The following is a 23910-nucleotide window of genomic DNA, read 5'->3' as shown; positions in this document are numbered from 1 at the left end:
TTTTTATACTCTAATAAAATAAAAGGATTGTGAGGAGACACCTATTGAAGGGGGCAGGGTATATAGGTGCATAAAAGCAAGGTGTAGAGGGATAAATTGGGCTACAAGATGGATGGTTTTGTACCTGTTTCAAACATCTGAGGGGCTTTCATGGAGAAGGGCCGAGATAGTCATATGATGGAAATCATATGGAAGGAGATTTCCTTTGCTATAGGAAAGCTGAACAGAGTTGTTTGGAGAATATAAATTCAGCAGCAGAGGCAAATGCCTCCTCCCTGCAGCCAGCTCCTCCCCCTGAGTAAACAATCTGCCTCAAAGGCTGTGAAGACCACCATGTCCACAGTCAATTTCAACACTTGGTTTCTCTCTGAAACTAATAACTGGGCCCATGCCATATGGTGAACATACCCCTCTAGATAAAGGTTGTGTTTATTTAGGTTCATGCAGAAGCCAAAGACGAAAGAACAGAATAGATGAGAAAATCCCATAGTGGGCCTTGAACATGAGCAGAGCCTATTCCACTAACCTGGCTCTCCATGTAAGCCCACTGCTGTACCCATAAAGTTCCCTTCCACACTTTGGCCTTCCTTGAGTTTTCAGTTTTAATTTAGAACTAGCTATTTTACCAAAGTTTCCTTCCTTGTTGTTTTAGTCACCTTTTCCATCACTGTGAACAAAAGACCTCACAAGAACAACATACAGGAGCAAAAGTTTAACTTGGTTCCCAGTTTCAGAGGTTCAGTCTGTGGTTGGCTGACTACATAGCTTTGGGGTCAAGGTGAGGCAGAACACCATGGCCAAAGGGCATGATACAGGAAAGCAGCTTAGGACATAGCAGCAAAGAGGCAGAGAAGAAAGCTCCACTCACTAGTGACAAAATCTAAACCCCAAAGACATGCTGCCAGTGACCTATCTCTTCCAGCAACATGATACTTGCTTTTAGTGACCATCTAGTTAATTCACATCAGTTGATTAATGCATTGATTAGGTTATAACTCTCATAATTTAATCATTTCACTCTGGTGGTTCTTGCATTGCCTTATACATGAGCTTTTGGAGAACACTTCATGTCTAAACCATGACACTTGTATTTTCCACATTCCTCATACCATCTTTTAAAGTATGTTGTGAAAAAGCTGGTCCAAGCAATTGAGTGAAAGAAGTGTTATTTCCAATATAATATTACAGACTTCACTATCTGTAAATCAGTGGACATCTGATGTGTTCTTTGATATCTATATGTGTAAATATATAGATGCATAGGTAGATTTTTAGATTTAAAATATAATTATATTTCTATGTGGATTTCTACATGGAAGTTATAGATAAAAAATTAACCTTAGTTTCACTTGCCTTTTGTAACCAGTTGGCATCTGATTTTTTCATATAATTGGTAAATGTACATAATAAGCTTGAAGAGGAGCTTAAAGAATATAAGTTTTCCTTTGTTTTATTTAAAGTATATTTTAGATGGGAGTAAAATAGAGTCAATTTCAATGAAGCCTAAGACCTTTCATAAGTTTTAATATGCTAAGGTTTATGTGTTTGAAACTATAGCCTTATAGTCTACATTGCTGCAGAAATTCCAGTAACCCCAATATGATTTTTTTCCCATTCTTCCATCGCATTTTAAAAGTTGTAGTGTACTATGTGTACAACCAGAGAAATAAAAAATTGAGCTGTATATATGTACTAAGAATTGTAATGCATTCCACTGTAATTTATAAATAAAAATAAATAAGAAAATATTTTCAAAAGAAACAAGTTGCAGTTTACCTAAAAGTATTACCAATTCACTCTTGCACCTTTTCTCCTGACTGAAGAAAGAATTTATTTCAAAACATGCTCTCTCTGAAGTTTTCTTTCTTTGATGTGTCTTTGCCTGGTTTGGGGATCAGGGTGATATTGGCTTCATGGAACGCGTTTGGAAGAGTGGCCTGTTTCTCTATTTCCTGAAATAAATTGTAGAGTATTGGAAGTTGTAGAGTATTAGAAAACTTCAGACCAATATCTCTAATGAACATAGATGCAAAAATTCTCAATAAAATTCTGGCAAATTGAATACAAAAACATATCAAAAAGATTTGCACCATGATCAAGTGGGATTCATCCCAGGGATGGAAGTTGGTTCAACACACAGAAATCAGTAAATATAATTCATCACATCAACATATTCAAAGATAAGAATCATATGATCATCTCAATAGATGCAGAAAAAGGATTTGAAAAATACAGCACCCTTTCATGTTCAAAACACTAGAAAAACAAGAGATAACAGGAATATATCTGAACATTGTAAGGGCTATCTATGCTAAGCCCCATACCAACAGCATCCTAAATGGAGAAAAATTGAAGGCATTCCCTCTAAAAACTGGAACAGGGATGCCCCCTTTCACCACTTCTATTCAACATAGTTCTTGAAAAGCTGGCCAGAGCAATTAGATGAAAGAAATTAAAGGAAAAAAAATATGAAAAGAGGACTTAAATTAGCACTATTTGCTGATGATATGATTCTATACCTAGAAGACCCAGAAAACTCTACCAGAAAACTACTAGAACTAGTGAATGAATTCACCAAAACTCTACCAGAAAACTACTAGAACTAGTGAATGAATTCACCAAAGTAGCATGATATAAAATCAATACCAATAAATCAAAGGCATTTCTGTATATCAATGACAAATTTTCTGAGAAGGAAATGAGAAAAACTACCCCATTTACAATAACCTCAAAAAAGTAAAATACCTGGGAATCAACTTACCAAAAGAGATGAAAGATGTATACAATGAAAACTATAGAACCCTAAAGAAAGAACTGAAAGAAGACCTTAGAAGATGGAAAGATCTACCTTGCTCTTGGATAGGCAGAATTAATATTATCAAAATGATCATATTACCAAAAGCACTAGATATTTAATGCAATTCCGATCAAAATCCCAATGGCATTCCCCATAGAAATAGAAAAAGCAATCATGAAATTCATCTGGAAAAATAAGAGACCCAGAATAGCTAAAGCAACTCTTAGCAGGAAGAGTGAAGCAGGTGGCATCACTATACCAGACCTGAAACTATAGTACAAGAGCAATAGTAACAAAAACAGCACTAAAACAGACGAGTAGAATAGAGGACACAGAGACTATCCCCTAAAACTAAAATTATATTAGACAAAGTGGCTAAAAACAGGCATTGGAGAAAAGATAGCATCTTCAACTAATGGTGCTGGGAAAACTGGAAATCCATATGCAACAAAATGAAATGAAACCCGTCTCTCTCACCATGCACAAAACTCAAGGTAGATCACGACCTAGGAACTAAACCAGAAATTCTATGTCTAATAGAAGAAAATGTAGCCCATGATCTTCATCACGTGGGATTAGGCCCCAACTTCCCTAATAAAACTCCTATAGTACAAGAATTAAAACCAAGAATCAATAAATGGGATGGAATCAAGCTAAAAAGTTTTCTCTCAGCAAAAGAAATGATTTGCGAGGTGAACCAAGAGCTTACATCCTAGGAGCAAACTTTTACCCCTCACACATCAAATAGAGCACTAATTTCTAGGGTATATAAAGAACTCAAAAAGCTAAACACCAAAAAAGCAAATAACCCAATCAACAAATGGGCCAAGGACCTGAAGAGACACTTCTCAGAAGAGGATATACTATCAGTCAACAAATACATGAAAAAATGTTCATCATCCTCGCAATTAGAGAAATTACAAATCAAAACTACTCTAAGATATCATCTCACTCCAGTCAGAATGCCAGCTATTATGAAGACAACAACAACAAGTATTGGTGAGGATGTGGGGGAAAAGGTACACTCATTTGGTACAGTCAATTTTGAAAGCAGTATGGAGATTCCTTGGAAATCTGGAAATGAAACCACCATTTGACCCAGCTATCCCTCTCCTTGATTTATACCTCAAAGACTTAAAATCAGCATACTACAGGGACACAGCCACATCAATGTTTATAGGAGCACAATTCACAATAGTTAAGCTGTGGAGCCAACCTAGATGCCCTTCTGTGGATGAATGGATTAAAAAAAGTGGCCTATATACACAATGGAATTTTACTCATCAATAAAAGAGAATAAAATCATGGCATTTGCAGTTAAATGGATGGAGTTAGAGAAGATAATGCTAAGTGAAGTTAGTTGAATGTTTTCTTTGATATAAGGAAGCTGATTCATAGTGGGATAGGATTCATAGTGGGGGGAATAGAGGCACTCTAGATAGGACAGAGGAATTAGAGGGGGAAGGGAGGGGGCATGGAGTTATAAATGATGGTGGGATGCAACGGACATCATTATCCAAAGTATATTTATGAAGACATAAATTGGTGTGAATATACTTTGTATACAACCAGAGATATGAAAAATTTGTGCTCTATATGTGTAATAAGAATTGCAATGCATTCCACTGTCATATATAAATAAAAATAAATAAAAGTAGGAATCATATAGCTAACTCCTAAATTTATTGGGAGAGGATTGGGGTAGAGCTTAGCAGTAGAGTACACACTTGGGTTGAGCAAGGCCTTAGTTGGATGAATAGCAGTAAAACAAAAACAGAACAGAACAAAAGCAAAACAAAAAAAGTTGTTGGAAGAATTAAATAAATGATATCATGTCTCTAAATTGTAAAGCAAATAACCCAGCCCCTTTCACAGGGCTCACTAATTCTCACCAATTTATTCTCCTTCCCAACCCCCTTTAGAAAGGCTGTATATTTGCAGATTATATTAGCATATTTTAAAATTCATTATAACACCTTAGACATTTAGAGAATTTACATATGCAGTTTTGATTGCTTTCAAGGAACTCCAGTGGTCCACGTAATGTAATAATTGGAACTTTGTGAATGTACACCTGGTTTGCAGAGTTTTCATTTAACCTGGGCTTGAGCCTGTTCAGCAGCAAGTATCCTCATCTCAGCTGGACTTTATAGTTCTTAGCTCATGTTTCCATCCATGTACCTGTTGTGAAACAGGAAAGTCTCTATCTCTTTTGGAAAATGCCCCCTCTAAACAAAGAAACAGGGAAAAAGCAAAACAAGTTAACAGAAAAAACATTCTAAATCTAACCAGCAAATAGTATCAGCCCACAGCTGAAGAAAAAGTGAAGAAATCTGTGCTTATTCAGAATAATAAAAATTTAGGATGAATTATGAAGTTGGAATGCCACATGGATAAGTGGTTTGGATGCATATGATGAATTTTGTCATGCATTCTGTGAGGAGGTAAGGAGAGAAAACTCACAAACATTCAATAAATTTTCCAGACATAATTTTATTATTAGCTTTATTAATGAGTCTAGCTCTCAATTCACAGAATTATATAAGTCTTAAGGAGTTAATTAAAAGGTTTGAGTAATACTTGGCTGCACTTTATGGGAGGAATTCCATGCTATAATGGTATTTCTGGTTTGGGGAATTTGTAAATGTCTCAGGATCCATCTCTTAAGATTGCCTGCTACATAGCATGAGTCTCTACGATTTTGTCTCACTCCAGTCAGAATGGCAGCTATTAAGAATACAAACAACAATAAGTGTTGGTGAGGATTGGGGAAATATTTACACTGATACGTTGCTGGTGGGACAGCAAATTGGAGCAGCCAATTTGGAAAGCAATATTGGGATTCCTTGGCAAGCTGGGCATGGAACCACCATTTGACACAGCTATCCCACTCCTCAGTCTATAGCCAAAGGACTTAAAAACAGCATACTACAGGGACACAGCCATATCAATGCTTATAGCATCACAATTCACAATAGATACATTGTGGAAACAATCTAGATGTCCTTCAGTAGATGAATGGATAAAGACAATGTGGTATATATACACAATGGAATATTATTCAGCCTTAATCAAGAATGAAATTATGGAATTTCCTAGTAAATAGATGGAGCGGGACAATATTATAGTAAGTGAAATAAGCCAATTCCAAAGAACCAAAAGCTGCATGTTTTCTGATATGTGGATGCTAACCCACATTAAGGGAGTAGGGTAGGGAAGCATAGAGAAACTTTGGATCAGACAGAAGTGAGTGAGGTTAGGTAGGAAGGATAGTAGAATGAATCCGACATTATTACCATATGTACATATATGATTACTTGACTGATACAATTCTACATAATGTACAACCAGAAGAAGGAGAAGTTATACTCCACTTATGTGTGATGTTCAAAATGAATTCTTCTGTCATGTATAACTACTTAGAACAAATAAAAAAATAAAAGAATAATTTTTAAAAAATTCTTTATGTAAGAATTATAGCAAATAATCAGTTCCTAAAATAATCTAAATTATTTATTCATCTAATAATCTAAAATAATCTCTAAAATACATTTTGATCTACTTCACAATGTTACTGTGGCTCACAGTAAAGTCTCAATAAATACAAACTCTTAGAATTATGCTTTTTTGTTGTTGTTGCTGTTTTTTGTTGTGCTGGTGGTGGTTTGTAGTACTAATGATTGAACCCAAGAATCCTCTACTAGTAAGCTACATTCCCATTTCCATTTTCCTTTTTACTTTTTTCTGGAACATGGACTCCTACTGACTCAGCCTCCTGAATATAATTCTTTTTGAAGAATATACTCTCTGTTTTCGAAGATGTTGTAGAAAGAACATATAAGATAAAGAGAATATCCTCAAAATTTATTCTCCCATGTAGACCATATTTAGTTTCAACATAAAATATTCACTATACTAAACCAAATTTTTATTCTCAAATGTCATATTCTATTTACTATCCATAAGTTTCAGGATGAGCAAGTAAGGAATATTTTATGAAATGACAGTAAGAGTTTCATGTTCCAGCATATGCTGGAATGTAACCTGTGTATGTCAATGTAATCTGTGAGATTAGGAGACTTAAGTTTAAAATGAGTGAGCAATACAATATGATTATACTAAAAAGCACTTCTTAATTTAGGCTGCATTACTACAAAATGGCCTCCCCACTACAAAATAGATTGGGCCTCTTTTATAAGCAGCCAATCCGGCTATTCTTCAACTATTACTTGTTATTATTCATCTTTTATAGGATTATGTCAAGGCAGAATATATCCAAAGAGATGTGAGTAGGATGGTGGAAGTGTGTGATCTTAAGCCACATAAGTTATGAGAGAAGAACTGGGAATTATTAACCCAGAGAAAACAGTGCTTGATTTGGACATGGCTAAATATTTCTAGCTTCCTGAAACAACCATAGCTACTTTTTCAAAACATAATTAGATATATTATTCATGATGTTTCATAATCTATTTTGTCTCTTAACCCATTCAATGAGTTCATACTGTTGGTTATATGTATTTTTATAAATTCTTTTTTCCATGTGTATTTATACTTGACTTTCTTATTTTATTTGTGTCACTCTAGTGCCTCACCTATTGAAGAGTGGTATATTTTTCATTCAGATTCAAAGAATGCGTGAACTTTCAGAGAGTTTGGAGTTCTTGAACTTATGATGCGTGTAAATTATAATGTGTGTAAGCAATTACATAGTATATACCATATAATACACATTTTCCATATTAGCTATGGGACAAATGAACCATATTCCTGGGGTTGGGTAATTATTGTATTTTATTTCTTTATAATTTCTTTTTACTCTGTAAGTTTTGAGGTGTACAAGTGTGTGTGTGTGTGTGTGTGTGTGTGTGTGTATGTGTGTGTGTGTGTATGTGTCTATTCTCACTTTGTGGATGGATTAGAAAAATACATATTTATGTACTTTCATTTAATTGCTTTCTTTTGCATGTGTTTATGATTTAGCCTTATTTTGACATAGGTGGGATATAATTATATATAGGTTTAAACTGTTTTAATCTTACATTAGTTTATTTGTTTGTATATTGGTTTTTGTCCTTAATCCCATTTTTTTAGTTTCTCCCCATCCCAATATCAAATTTTCCTGCTCTCTCTCCTCTTTTGTGTTTTAGTTTTAGTTAATTTTAGTTAATTTTTTTGTAACTCCTTCTTTATGGTCCTTGAGGACAGAACTTCAACTTCATGCCTCCAAGACAGGATACAGGCTCTCACATGGGGGTGTTCTGGTGGCCAGCATGGAGGTGGCAGGAGTAGCCCACAGAGCCGGGGGAGTCACTAACTCTAAGGGAGAATTTATCCAACCAGAGGGCTGAAAGTCCAGGGAGGGAGCCTAGGCCTCGCAGGGGTGACTGAACCCCTGGCGGCAAGTTCCTGGTCAAAGCCCAGGCCAGGTCTCTGTTTAAGGCAGAGCACCAAGGGTGGCAGGAACCCTGCGCTGTCCGGAATTCTGAATGCTTTTGTCATAATTGACCTCACCAAAGTTCCAGGACATTCACCTGGAAGGTGGTTGGCCATAGAGTGGTTTTTGGAGCAGAGATGAGGGCTCTCTGAAGCTCTAGCAATGTCTTCGTGGTTTAGAGGCCTAGGCTTCGGCTTGGGCCAGTCCTTGGGTCAGGAGGGAGGCAGCTTGGCTTCCCCCCCTGGCCAAGTCTCCAGCTGCACTATAGATATGCCTGTGGAGGTCTCCAAAGCTGTGGAAGCCGGTTCACTTCGTTGTCGGAGAAAGAAAATTGAAGCCACAGAATCAAGGTGGAGATCCGAGAATACAAGACTTGAAAAGTATTGTACTGATCTGGAAAGAAAGGATGAAGCATCACAGTTTCAAATAAACCTTCAATCTACAAGTTACGAAAATCAGCTGCAACAGAAACAGGTAGAAATCAGCCATTTTCAAGCAAGGCAGATGGCAGTACAGAAGCAGTTGTTGAGCACGCACTCAGCTGCTCAATCAGTACCTTCAGGAGTGGGTGGTGTACCAGCAACCAAAGCACCTTGTTCATTTGGTAATGGACTCAGTGAAATCTGCAAACTAAAACATACTATTAAGGTCCTGGAACAAAACCGAAGTCAGGACATGGATCATCACCAACATGAAATGTCCATTTTGCAGAATGCACATCAACAGAAATTGGCGGAGTTAAATCACCAGCATCAACAGGAGTCAAATGACTATGAAGGACGGATTGCAGAACTTGAAAAGCTGTTACACCAAGGTGACTCAAGAGTTACAGTAAGTGATGAGTCTCATGTCTGGGAGATGCAAAACATGATTCAGGTTCTACAAAGTGAAAAACTAGAGTCCATAAAAAGAATCAAAGAACTTGAGGATACAATAAAAGACATAAAGAAAAAATTATCTTCTGCAGAACACGACAGAGATGTCCTGAAGGGAGAGAAAGAGCATGTCAGTGTGGAAAAGCAACCAATAACTGAAGAGTGTGAAAACTTGAAACTGGAATGCAGTAAATTGCAGCCTTCTGTGATGGAGGAGAGTGATCCTGTGGCAGAAAAGGGAACAATTCCTCCACAGAGTTCATCAGTGGGAGAAGTGTTCAGACTACAAGAAGCCCTGTCTGATACTCATAATGAAAGAATGAAACTGAGTAGTTTAAGGCAGGATACCAGTCTTGCTGAAGACAATCTGAAACTTCAAATGCACGTGCAAGTTTTAGAACAAGAGAAGTCATTATTGAGTCAAGAAAAGGAAGAACTTCAGATGTCACTTTGCAAACTTAGCTGGGAATGTGAAGTCCTTAAAAGTAAGGCTTCAAATGACATGAATTTAAATGTACAAATACATGAGTTAACACTGAACTTGGAGGCTAAGGAGCAAGAACTGAATGAGAGTATTAATGAAAAGGAAATGCTGATAGCTCAGTTAGAAGAACTGAAAAACGAGCACCAGGAAGATACAAAGCACATGAATTTGATAATAGATAAGCTATCAAAACAGCAAAATGAAGGAGATGGTCTAATCCAGAAGTTGAAACAAGATCTAGAGGATGAAAAAGAGAGAGTTCAACAACTTGAGGAGGATAATATGGACATGACTAAAGAGTTGCATGTACAGAAAGAAAAGTTAACTGAGAGTGCACTGAGCCTCCGTGATTTGCATTTAACCAAGCAGAAGCTTGAAGATAAAGTCAAAGATTTAGTAGGTCAGCTCAGTCAGTCACAGAAATGTAGTTTAAACATCCAGCAGGAAAACCTGGAACTTAAGGATCATATTAGCCAAAAGGAGGAGGAATTATGTAGAGTTCGGAACAAGTTAAAACATGCTGTTAAGGAAGACTCTAACAGAAATTTTAAGGATGACTTGCTTAAAGAAAGGGAAGTCGAAATTACAAACTTGAAGCAAAATCTTGCAGAAGTAGAACAGCTCAATGAAAATTTAAAAAAAGTTGCTTTTGATTTCAAAATGGAAAATGACAAGTTGATTTCAGCATGTGAAGATGTAAGGCATCAGTTGGAAGAATCTATTGCTGGTAACAACCAAATTTCTCTAGAAAAAGACACTATTATGGAGACGCTGAAAAGAGAGAAAGTACAGATAGAAGTAGAACTGTGTCAGGCCAAAAAGAGACTGTTGGAAGAAGCAAACAGTTACAGGCAGACAATTCAGGAACTCTCAAATGTATGTAATTGGAATACCTCTGCCTTACAGCTGGAACAGGAGCGTGTAGTGCAACTCAGTCAAGCAGGACTCAAAAAGAATATTGAGCAAATGGCTACTGATCAAAAAGAAACTAAGGAAATGTTGGCATCTCTTTTAGAAGAAGAGAAGCAATTGATGCAACTTCTAAATGAGAAAGAAGTTTTTATTGACCAACTCAAACAAGAAAATTCAGCACTGCAAAAGGATTTAGATAAGTGTTCTCAGGCCTTAAAACAAAATGAAACTTTAAGGCAGACCATAGAGGCAAAAGACAGAAGTTTCAGCTCCATGAAAGAAGAAAACACTCATCTGCAAGAAGAATTGGAAAGAATTAGGGAACAGCAGAATCGAGTTGTAGCTGTGGCTGAGCCTAAAACCCTTGATAGTATCACAGAACTAGAATCTGAGGTATCTCAACTGAATATCATCAAGAATCATCTGGAAGAGGAAGTTACACATCATCAAAAGGTCATTGAAGATCAAAACAAGAGTCACATGCAACTACTTCATTCACTACAGGAGCAGAAGGAAGAAATGGATAAATTTAAATACCAGTATGAGCAGATGAAGGCTGCACATACTCAACTGTTTTTTCAAAAAGACAAGGAAATTAAGAATTTGCAGAAAACCATTGAACAAATAAAAGCCCAGGGGCATGAAGAGAGACAGGATATTCAAACAGAGTATGCTGATAGTTTTCCAGAAACAAAAGTGAAAAGCCTTAATACAGAAAATGTGAGTGAAAACCATGCCATCTGTAAAGCCAAAATGGAAAATTTTGTGAAAAGAGTCAAAGAACGAATACTTGAGATTAAACTTCAGAATTCAAAGAATATGTCTTTAACCAGACATATAGATCAGCTGTCGAAAGATGAGGTTGAGAAACTCACTCAAATTATCCAGCAGAAAGACATGGAGAGAAGAGCTCTTCATGCTAGAATGTCTCTAGTTTCATACACCTAGGATGTCCTTGATGTCCACCAGAAACTCCAGACCTGCATTATGGAAAAGAGAACAAGGATTTGCATTTTGAATGGGAAGATCCAAAATTTACCCCAACATACCTTTGAGACCAGCTGAGCAAACTCGGCTTAAAATTTCTTTTTCAGGACTTTTGGTTCAATTTCTGAAAAGAGAATCTTATCCAGCTATTCTACAAAGAAAAATTTCTGATCATACCATGAAACTTTTAGACTCACCAGGAAGGAGAAAGCCAGGTGTAAAAGTACCAGGAAGTTGTAAATATGGAACAGAATTCAGCCATTCTTGGCTCCCCATTTGGAAGCTGTGACTCTTATTAACCCAGCTGGACTTGGTTGGACCTGGTGGACCTGCGCATCTTCATTTGAACTGTACACAATTGCCAATACCCCTTGACAACAGCCCTAGAGTTGTACTAAGGACCTTTGAAGGCAATAGATAATATTCAAGCCAGAGATAATTTAGTACTTTACAAAATCCATAAACTCAAGGTACTTTTTCCTTTTGGAAAAAAGTCATATATTGATAGCAAAAAGATAAAGAAAAAAACCCTGATATATAGAGCTACCTATTTTTTTGTTTTTGTTTTTATTTTTGTTTTTGTTTTCTTGATGTAGCACTTGCAATTGTTCTTTGTTTCTGTAGCAATTTTGGTTTATTAAAATTTGTTCTGATGTTATGAGTTAATCATATGCAGTAATCAATTCTTAAATAATTTGATTGTGAATCAGAGCAGTATCAGTGAACTTATATAGCTCAATCTCTTTTTTATAATATTTGTTGAGTTTAATTGTATTAAAATAAAAATGATACATTTAAATATCAGAAAAGAAGAAAAATCCAACCCATATGATAAAGATATATCTCCAAAGTTTGAGTATATGAAAAGAAAATATGATGTAAATTCTTTATCAAAGAAAACATTGTACAACTACTAAAAGAAAATTACAGTTGAAGGGCCCAAACATGAAATTTAGTGGATTAATTTTAAGATTATTTTAATCAAAATATTATGAACCTATCAATTTAACTATTTTCAATTGTCTAAAAAGTAACTTCAGGTTAAATTCAATTTTCTAGGTGTTAAATATGTCCATAATGAAAATAGTTTTTACACGTTAAGTTTGAGTCAAACCAAAAGACTTACTACATACATCAATCATTTCCAATGAAAAGTTAATATGTAAAAATGTATCATTAAAATCTGGACTGTTTATCTAAACACTTCTCTGTGTTGACAAAAAGTATTTAAAATTAATCTTTTTCATTTTTTTTTTTTTTTTTTTTTTTTTTTTGATTCATTTTTATTTTTATTTTTTTTTATTGGTTGTTCACAACATTTCAAAGCTCTTGACATATCATATTTCATACATTAGATTGAAGTGGGTTATGAACTCCCAATTTTACCCCAAATGCAGATTGCAGAATCACGTCGGTTATACATCCACAATTTTACATAATGCCCAATTAGTAATTGTTGTATTCTGCTACCTTTCCTATCCCCTACTATCCCCCCTCCCCTCCCCTCCCTTCTTCTCTCTCTACCCCATCTACTGTATTTCATTACTCTCCTTGTTTATTTTCCCATTCCCCTCACAACCTCTTATATGTAATTTTGTATAGCAATGAGGGTCTCCCTTCATTTCCATGCAATTTCCCTTTTCTCTCCCTTTCCCTCCCATCTCATGACTCTGTTAAATGTTAGTCTTTTCTTCCTGCTCTTCCTCCTTGCTCTGTTCATAGTTGCTCTCATTATATCAAAGAAGACATTTGGTATTTGTTTTTTAGGGATTGACTAGCTTCACTAAGCATAATCTGCTCTAGTGCCATCCATTTCCCTGCAAATTCTATGATTTTGTCATTTTTTATTGCTGCATAGTACTCCATTGTGTATAGATACCACATTTTTTTTTATCCATTCATCAATTGAAGGGCATCTGGGTTGGTTCCACAGTCTAGCTATTGTGAATTGTGCTGCTATGAACATCAATATGGCAGCATCCCTGTAGCATGCTCTTTTAAGGTCTTCAGGGAATAGTCCGAGAAGGGCAATAGCAGGGTCAAATTTTAATACAGTCCCTTATTTAAATTTTTATGTTTAACAGTAATATTCTGCATGTTTTATTTTATGTAGTATTCTTGTGTGTTGCTCCTTAGATTATGTGTTAAGTAATTGACATTGATGCTATTGAAAAAATGTATCTTTTAAAATTTTATTTTTATCTGTTCTTAGTATATAAAAATTTGAGTAAACATTTATATATAGTTGAAACTTTCCATTTAAAAAATTGCTTCTAAATTCTATATAGTGTATAAATTATTTTAGATCATCTGAGTATATAATCCTGCAAATTGAAAACACTTTTTCTTTTTCGTGCTGGATTATCTGAAATAAATGCTAAGTATAAGTTGTAAGAATATCCACCATTTTCTTTTTTTTTTTTTTTTTTTTTTTTTTTTTTTTTTATAAAACTGTATTAAATTTTATTTTATTTTTTTTTTTTTTTATTGTTGGTCGTTCAAAACCTTACACAGTTCTTAATACATCATATTTCACAGTTTGATTCAAGCGGGTTATGAACTCCCAACTTTACCCCGTATACAGATTGCTGTATCACATCAGTTACCCTTCCATTGATTCACATATTGCCTTTCTAGTGTCTGATGTATTCTGCTGTCAGTCCTATTCTCTACTATCCCCCCTCCCCTCCCCTCCCCTCCCCTTTTCTCTCTACCCCTTCTACTGTAAATCATTTCTTCCATTTGTATTATCTTGTCTTACCCCTCCATTACATATTTCTTGATATATCATATTTCACATTTTGATTCAAGTGGGTTATGCACTCCCATATTGCCCCTTATACAGATTGCAGATTCACATCAGTTTCACTTCCATTGCTTTACATATTGCCATCCTAGTGTCTGTTGTATTCTGCTGCCTTTCCTATCCTCTACTATCCCCCCTCCCCTCCCCTCCCCTCCCCTCTTCTCTCTCTACCCCCACTACTGCAATTCATTCCTCCCCCTTGTATTATTTTTCCCTTTCCCCTCACTTCCTCTTGTATGTAATTTTGTATAAACCTGAGGGTCTCGTTCCATTTCCATGCTATTTCCCTTCTCTCTCCCTTTCCCTCCCACCTCTCAACCCTGTTTAATGATGGTCTTCTTCTTGTGCTGTTCTTCCCTAGTCTGTTCTTAATTACTCTCCTTATATCAAAGAAGACATTTGGCATTTGTTTTTTAGGGCTTGGCTAGCTTCACTGAGCATAATATGCTCTAATGCCATCCATTTCCCTCCAAATTCTATGATTTTGTCATTTCTTAATGCAGAGTAATACTCCATTGTGTATAAATGCCACATTTTTTTTATCCATTCGTCTATTGAAGGGCATCTAGGTTGGTTCCACAGTCTTCCTATTGTGAATTGTGCTGCTATGAACATCGATGTAGCAGTGTCCCTGTAGCATGCTCTTTTTAGGTCTTTAGGGAATAGACCCAGAAGGGGGATAGCTGGGTCAAATGGTGGTTCCATTCCCAGCTTTCCAAGAAATCTCCATACTGCTTTCCAAATTGGCTGCACCAATTTGCAGTCCCACCAACAATGTACAAGTGTACCCTTTTCCCCACATCCTCGCCAGCACTTATTGTTGTTTGACTTCGTGATGGCTGCCAATCTTACTGGAGTGAGATGGTATCTTAGGGTGGTTTTGATTTGCATTTCTCTGACTGCTAGAGATGGTGAGCATTTTTTCATGTACTTGTTGATTGATTGTATGTCCTCCTCTGAGAAGTGTCTGTTCAAGTCCTTGGCCCATTTGTTGATGGGATTATTTGTTATCTTATTGTCTAATTTTCTGAGTTCTTTATATACTCTGGATATTAGGGCTCTATCTGAAGTGTGAGGAGTAAAGATTTGTTCCCATGATGTAGGCTCCCTATTTACCTCTCTTATTGTTTCTTTTGCTGAGAAAAAACTTTTTAGTTTGAGTAAGTCCCATTTGTTGATTCTAGATGTTAACTCTTGTGCTATGGGTGTCCTATTGAGGAATTTGGAGCCCGACCCCACAGCATGTAGGTCGTAGCCAACTTTCTCTTCTATCAGATGCCGTGTCTCTGATTTGATATCAAGCTCCTTGATCCATTTTGAGTTAACTTTTGTGCATGGCGAGAGAAAGGGATTCAATTTCATTTTGTTGCATATGGATTTCCAATTTTCCCAGCACCATTTGTTGAAGATGCTATCCTTCCTCCATTGCATGCTTTTAGCCCCTTTATCAAATATAAGAAAGTTGTAGTTTTGTGGGTTGGTTTCTGTGTCCTCTATTCTGTACCATTGGTCCACCCGCCTGTTTTGGTACCAGTACCATGCTGTTTTTGTTACTATTGCTCTGTAGTATAGTTTGAAATCTGGAATCGTTATACCACCTGATTCACCTTTCCTGCTTAGTATTGTTTTTGCAATTCTGGGTCTTTTATTCTTCCATATGAATTTCATGATTGCTTTCTCCATTTCTATAAGAAATGCCGTTGGGATTTTGATTGGCATTGCATTAAACCTATAGAGAACTTTTGGTAATATCGCCATTTTGATGATGTTAGTTCTGCCTATCCATGAACAGGGTATATTTTTCCATCTTCTAAGGTCTTCTTCAATTTCTCTCTTTAGGGTTCTGTAGTTTTCATTGTATAAGTCTTTCACCTCTTTTGTTAGGTTGATTCCCAAGTATTTTATTCTTTTTGAGGATATTGTGAACGGGGTGGTTGTCCTCGTGTCCATTTCAGAGGATTTGTCGCTGATATACAGGAATGCCTTTGATTTATGCGTGTTGATTTTATAGCCTGCCACTTTGCTGAATTCATTTATTAGCTCTAACAGTTTCTTTGTAGACCATATTGGGTCTGCTAGGTATAGAATCATGTCATCTGCAAATAGTGATAACTTAAGTTCTTCTTTTCCTATTTTTATGCCTTTAATTTCTTTCGTCTGTCTAATTGCTCTGGCCAGTGTTTCGAGAACTATGTTGAACAGGAGTGGTGAGAGAGGGCATCCCTGTCTTGTTCCAGATTTTAGAGGGAATGCCTTCAATTTTTCTCCATTCAGAATGATGCTAGCCTGAGGCTTAGCATAAATTGCTTTTACAATGTTGAGGTATGTTCCTGTTATCCCTAGTTTTTCGAGAGTTTTGAACATAAACGGATGCTGTACTTTGTCGAATGCTTTTTCTGCATCTATCGAGATGATCATATGGTTCTTATTTTTAAGTCTATTGATGTGGTGAATAACATTTATTGATTTCCGTATATTGAACCAGCCTTGCATACCAGGGATGAATCCTACTTGATCATGGTGCACAATTTTTTTGATATGTTTTTGTATCCGATTTGCCAGAATTTTATTGAGGATTTTTGCATCTAGGTTCATTAGAGATATTGGTCTGTAGTTTTCTTTCTTTGAAGTGTCTTTGTCTGGTTTCGGAATCAGGGTGATGTTGGCCTCGTAGAATGAATTTGGAAGTTCTCCCTCTTTTTCTATTTCCTGGAATAGCTTGAAAAGTATTGGTATTAGTTCCTCTTTAAAGGATTTGTAAAACTCTGCTGTAAACCCATCAGGTCCTGGGCTTTTCTTAGATGGTAATCTTTTGATGGTTTCTTCTATTTCTTCAATTGATATTGGTCTGTTTAGGTTGTCTATATCCTCCTGACTCAATCTGGGCAGATTATATGACTTAAGAAATTCATCGATGCCTTCACTATCTTCTATTTTATTGGAGTATAAGGATTCAAAATAATTTCTGATTATCTTCTGTATTTCTGAAGTGTCTGTCGTGATCTTGCCTTTTTCATTCCTTATGCTAGTAATTTGAGTTCTCTCTCTTCTTCTCTTCACTAGCATGGCTAAGGGTCTGTCAATTTTATTTATCTTTTCGAAGAACCAACTTTTCGTTTTGTCAATTTTTTCAATTGTTTCTTTTGTTTCGATTTCATTAATTTCAGCTCTGATTTTAATTATTTCTTGCCTTCTACTTCTTTTGCTGTTGTTTTGCTCTTCTTTTTCTAGAATTTTGAGATGAAGTATGAGATCATTTATTTGTTGGTTTTTTCTTTTTTTAAGGAATGAACTCCAAGCAATGAATTTTCCTCTTAGAACTGCTTTCAATGTGTCCCATAGATTCCGATATGTTGTGTCTGTGTTTTCATTATACTCTAAGAATTTTTTAATTTCCTCCTTGATGTCTTCTAAAACCCATTGATCATTCAGTAACCTATTGTTCATTCTCCAAGTGATGCATGATTTTTCCTTGCTTCTTTTATGGTTGATTTTTAGTTTCATTCCATTATGATCAGATAAGATGCATGGTATTATCTCCGCTCCTTTATATTGTCTAAGAGTTGCCCTGTGACATAATATATGATCTATTTTTGAGAAGGATCCATGTGCTGCTGAGAAAAAAGTGTAGCTGCTTGATGTTGGGTGGTATATTCTATATATGTCAATTAAGTCTAGGTTGTTAATTGTGTTATTGAGTTCTATAGTTTCCTTATTCAACTTTTGTTTGGAAGATCTGTCCAGTGGTGAGAGAGGTGTGTTGAAGTCTCCCATGATTATTGTATGGTGGTCTATTAGACTCTTGAACTTGAGAAGAGTTTGCTTGATGAACGCAGCAGCACCGTTGTTTGGGGCATATATATTTATGATTGTTATGTCTTGTTGGTGTATGGTTCCCTTGAGCAGTATGTAGTGTCCTTCTTTATCCCTTTTGATTAACTTTGGTTTGAAATCTATTTTATTTGATATGAGTATGGACACTCCTGCTTGTTTCCGCAGTCCATATGAGTGATATGATTTTTCCCAACCTTTCACCTTCAGTCTATATATATCCTTTCCTATCAAATGCGTCTCCTGAAGGCAGCATATTGTTGGATCTTGTTTTGTGATCCATTCAACTAGCCTGTGTCTCTTAATTGGTGAGTTTAAGCCATTAACATTTAGAGTTATTATTGAGATATGGTTTGTTCTTCCAGCCATATTTGTTTATTAATGCTGTTAAACCTGTTTTGTTTTTCTCTTTGATTTTTCCCCCCCTTTACTGTCCTACCTCCCACTGTTGGTTTTCATTGTTGTTTTCCATTTCCTCTTCCTGTAGTGTTTTGCCAAGGATTTTTTGAAGAGATGGTTTTCTAGCTGCAAATTCTTTTAACTTTTGTTTATCATGGAATGTTTTAATTTCATCCTCCATCCTGAAGCTTAATTTTGCTGGATACACGATTCTTGGTTGGAACCCATTTTCTTTTAGCGTTTGAAATATGTTATTCCAGGATCTTCTAGCTTTTAGAGTCTGTGTTGAGAGATCAGCTGTTATCCTGATTGGTTTACCCCTAAATGTAATCTGCTTCCTTTCTCTTGTAGCTTTTAAAATTCTCTCCTTATTCTGTATGTTGGACATCTTCATTATAATGTGTCTAGGTGTGGATCTCTTATGATTTTGCACATTCGGCGTCCTGTAGGCTTCTAGGATTTGGGGTTCTGTCTCATTCTTCAAGTCTGGGAAGTTTTCTCGTATTATTTCACTGAATAAGTTGTCTATTCCTTTGGTTTGGAGCTCTGTGCCTTCCTGTATCCCAATGACTCTTAAGTTTGGTCTTTTGATATTATCCCATATTTCTTGGATGTTCTGCTCATGGTTTCTTAGCAGACTTGCTGAGCTGTCTATGCTCTTTTCAAGTTGAAATACTCTGTCTTCATTGTCTGATGTTCTATCTTCTAAGTGATCCACTCTGCTGGTAGTTTTCTCAATTGAGTTTTTAAGTTGGTTTATTGCTTCCTGCATTTCTAGGATTTGTATTTGTTTGTTTTTTATTTCCTCTATCTCCCTGTGAAATTGATCTTTTACTTCCTGGATTTGTTTATGAAGTTCCTTGTCAATGTGATCTTTCATTGTCTGATTTTGCTGTCTCATGTCTTCCTTGAGACTCCAGATCATCTGAAGCATGTATATCCTGACCTCTCTGTCTGACATTCCATCTGTTGCAGCTATTACCTCTTCTAGAGTTGAGTTGACCTGCATTGCCTGTGGTCCTTTCTTTCCTTGTCTTTTCATACTGCTGGCGTTTCTTTCTGCTTGGTGAAGCTGTTGTGTTTTTGAGATTTTCCCTCTATTTATTTATATTGCTCTTGTATAGTTGAAAAGTCTCCCTTGCAGGACAGATGGTGGCTGTGATCCTCCACCAATTGGTGCGATCTGTCTACCACGCTGGCGGGCCCTAGGTCTGCTCTGCTGGCCGGTCGAGGATCCGCCTACCCAGCAGGCGCGAGGGGCACCTCTGTCTCTCCGTAGGTTGCTGGGCCTAACCTCCCGATGGGTCCCTGGTATGCCTACCTTGCAGGCACTGGGGGTGGCGCTGGCTCCGGCCGCAACAAGCCGCTGGGCCTGATCTGCCGCTGGTCGCAGTCCCGCCTATCTTGCAGGCACTGGGGGAGGGGACGGGCCTGCCCCACAGAAGGCCGCTGGTGGGTCGCAGGACCCTGTTCCCTGCAGGCGCGTGTGTCAGCTCTGTCTCTTCGCAGATTGCTGGGCCTGACCTGCCTGTGGGTCGCCGGTTCTCCTACTTTGCAGGCACTGGGGTGGGGCCGGCTCCGGTCCCCAACCAGCCTCTGGGCCTGATCTGCCGCTGGTCGCAGTCCCGCCTACCTTGCAGGCACTGGGGGAGGGGACTGTCCTGCCCCTCAGCAGGCCACTAAGGCTGATCTGCTAGAGGTGACAGTCCCGCCTACCTTGCAGGCTCTGGGGGAGGGGACGGGCCTGCCCCACAGAAGGCCGCTGGTGGGTCGCAGGACCCTGTTCCCTGCAGACGCGTGTGTCAGCTCTGTCTGTCCGCCGATTGCTGGGCCTGGCCTGCCCGTAGGTCGCCGGTTCTCCTACCTTGCAGGCACTGGGGGTGGGGCCGGCTCTGGCCCCAACCAGCCACTGGGCCTGCTCTGCTGGTGGTCACAGTCCCTCCTACCTTGCAGGCACTGGGGGAGGGGACGGGCCTGCCCCACAGAAGGCCGCTGGTGGGTCGCAGGACCCTGTTCCCTGCAGGCGCGTGTGTCAGCTCTGTCTCTTCGCAGATTGCTGGGCCTGACCTGCCTGTGGGTCGCCGGTTCTCCTACTTTGCAGGCACTGGGGGTGGGGCCGGCTCCGGCCCGCAACCAGCCGCTGGGCCTGATCTGCCGCTGGTCGCAGTCCCGCCTACCTTGCAGGCACTGGGGGAGGGGACTGTCCTGCCCCTCAGCAGGCCACTAAGCCTGATCTGCTAGAGGTGACAGTCCCGCCTACCTTGCAGGCTCTGGGGGAGGGGACGGGCCTGCCCCACAGAAGGCCGCTGGTGGGTCGCAGGACCCTGTTCCTTGCAGGCGCGTGTGTCAGCTCTGTCTGTCCGCAGATTGCTGGGTCTGGCCTGCCCGTAGGTCGCCGGTTCTCCTACCTTGCAGGCACTGGGGGTGGGGCCGGCTCTGGCCCCAACCAGCCGCTGGGCCTGATCTGCCGCTGGTCGCAGTCCCGCCTACCTTGCAGGCGCTGGGGGAGGGGACTGTCCTGCCCCTCAGCAGGCCACTAAGGCTGATCTGCTAGAGGTGACAGTCCCGCCTACCTTGCAGGCTCTGGGGGAGGGGACGGGCCTGCCCCACAGAAGGCCGCTGGTGGGTCGCAGGACCCTGTTCCCTGCAGACGCGTGTGTCAGCTCTGTCTGTCCGCCGATTGCTGGGCCTGGCCTGCCCGTAGGTCGCCGGTTCTCCTACCTTGCAGGCACTGGGGGTGGGGCCGGCTCTGGCCCCAACCAGCCACTGGGCCTGCTCTGCTGGTGGTCACAGTCCCTCCTACCTTGCAGGCACTGGGGGAGGGGACGGGCCTGCCCCACAGAAGGCCGCTGGTGGGTTGCAGGACCCTGTTCCCTGCAGGCGCGTGTGTCGGCTCTGTCTCTTCGCAGATTGCTCAATCTTTTTCATTTTTGTAAATTAAGATAAAACATGAATCAAGAGTTTCCAGCTTGAGTTGGGCGAAGTCGGAGAGGAGAGAAAGCAGATTATGTGTAATTGCTTCTCTGAAACCTGTAGTTTTAGAGCCTTTAAAGAACATTTTTATTAAAATTAATTTAATAAAATTTAATATGAGATCTATTTTTAAATATAAATTATATTATAATTAAACATAAATTAATTTTTATTACATTTAATTTACATTCATTTTATTAATTAACTTTGTTAGTTTTGTTTCATTTAATTTAAATTTATTTTTTGATGTAGCACTTAAAATTTAATTAGCATTGTTTTTCATTTAATAAATTTAATTTATATTAAATTGTAACATAATTTATATTTAAAAATTTATTAAATTTTATTTAAATTAATCTAATAAATGTAAATAAATTAATTTAATTTTTAAAAATTTAACATAAATCAGATTATTTAATATTCATTACTTCCTTTAATATAAATTTTCATACAATAAATTTCAATGAAAGTGTTCTTAGTGGTTTTGGTAGCCACAGGTATCAGAAAGGTATTTGCTGTATGGTCTGCTTTTTTCTCTTCTGCGATTTCACCTAGTATGGGTTGGAAACTTTTGATTTGTGTTTTTTTCTTAATTTACCAGAATCAAAAAGAGAAAACAAAATATATGGTAGCTATAAATATTTATAAGATTTTATTTCTTTTTAAAATTTTCTCAGTTTCAACTTTCTCTTTCTTTACACATGATAATCAAAATATTCCTAACATAGAAAAGAAGGAAAGAGTACTAAAAGCTGTGAGAGAAAAAACCATCAGGTCTCATTTAGGAGGAAGCCACTAAGGCTCACTTCTGGCTTCTGAACTCAGATCCTAAAGGAGAGCAAGGCCCAGAATGAGATAATCAAAGAAAGCTCTTAAAGAAAAAATTTATCAGTTAAGATTTTTAAATCCAGCAAAGCTCTTTCAAAGTTGATGCAGAAAGAAAAGCTTTACCTGACAGGGATAAGCTAAAAGAATTTATGATCACCAAAGTAGCACTACAAAGATACTCAAAAAGAAACTGCACTAAGATGTACCCAAAAAGAACTCCCAAAGCTCCTTAATAGATGAAGACCATGAGAAGAGCAACCAAGTAAATGAATATTAAGACAGAATTAAATGTAGAAAACAAACCAAAATATTATAAAACTACAAACACATATCTATAATAACCCTGAATGCATCTGTTCTCAACTCCCCAGTTAAAAGCCACAGATAAATGGATTGGATCAAAAAAAAAAAAAAAAAAGAAAGATCCAACTAAAGGTAAAAGGTTATAAGTTTCAAATGTCATTTTCTAATTCTAGTGAGCAAATTAGAAAGTGAATTCTTTGTATATTACTGGTAGAATCTCTATGAAGGCTTTCAGCAGTACTTCTTTCACTGTCTATTTTTGAAATGTTATGAGATAATCATATGCAGTAATCAATTCTTAAATACTTTGATTGTGAATCAGAGCAGTATCAGTGAACTGTACAGCTCAACCTCTTTTTTATAATATTTGTTAAATTTTAAACACAATGTGGGACTACAGCTTAAATGTTCTGGTGTATAGCCATAACAGTGACTGGTACAGAGTTAGCACACAATCAATTCTTGGAGAAGCATAGAATGACATACATGGAAAAGATGACTAATTTATATTAAGCACTATTGATCCATTCCCTTTTTTAAAGAAAATATTCTGGGAGTATGAATCATTGCAGTTCAATGCAACTTAGGTAACAAAGGTTGGCCTTTCTTTAGCCTCTAGTCCAGAAGTTTTGACTTTGGAAGATCTCAGTAGAATATTAAGACCTATTTTCAGTTTTAGAAATCATTAGATTATTTAATTGGCATTCAATAAATTTCATTTTTTAGTGCATAGACTGAATTACCTCCACATCCTTTGTGGTAGTGTAAGAAGCATGGTCCTCTCTTTGAAAGCATGCTTCATTTCTTAGTTTTGGTCAGTAACTCGGAAACAGTCTGTTTCAGCAAGTCAGTGTTTCAGAATTGTTTTATATAATGGTTACATGTACCTGTATCTTTGGGAATCCTTCTTGACCCAGAAAGGCATTGCCTTTCTGACCTTTTCCTCCCATATCTCCTAGTGGTATATATCTGTAGAGCCAACTTTGATCAAGATGATATAGGGTTTTGTCTATGTCTAACCCTTGGCAATGTCTCTATTATTTTTATCACTTACCCCTGTTAGAAAATATTTCCTGTTAGAGAAATCTCAGAGATGGAAGTTCGTTTTGAATCTTTAAGGTTTTCAGGAGTACCCACTAAGACTGCAAGATCCCCTGGGAAGTTTAATACTCAGTAGTGTGCAGATAAACCAGTTCCTCACAGGCCAGTAGGGAGGGTCAACAATGCCAATTTTCTAGGTATAAACATGTCTTCCAAGGCTGATTACTAGCTACCAAA

The 23910-nt window shown here is 37.8% G+C and overlaps 1 protein-coding gene and 1 pseudogene across 3 annotated transcripts in view; both read left to right on the top strand.

Moving 5' to 3' along the window:
• Window positions 1–23910, top strand: part of LOC144365029 (uncharacterized) — a 124165-nt gene that overhangs the window by 16273 nt on the left and 83982 nt on the right. The window lies entirely within an intron of this gene.
• On the top strand, window positions 8266–11953 carry LOC144365026 (thyroid receptor-interacting protein 11 pseudogene; annotated as a pseudogene).

The sequence above is a fragment of the Ictidomys tridecemlineatus genome, chromosome 6, assembly GCF_052094955.1.
Source record: "Ictidomys tridecemlineatus isolate mIctTri1 chromosome 6, mIctTri1.hap1, whole genome shotgun sequence".
Lineage (NCBI taxonomy): Eukaryota > Metazoa > Chordata > Mammalia > Rodentia > Sciuridae > Ictidomys > Ictidomys tridecemlineatus.
Note: the sequence above shows the minus strand (reverse complement) of the source record. Positions and strands in the feature narration are given on the sequence as shown.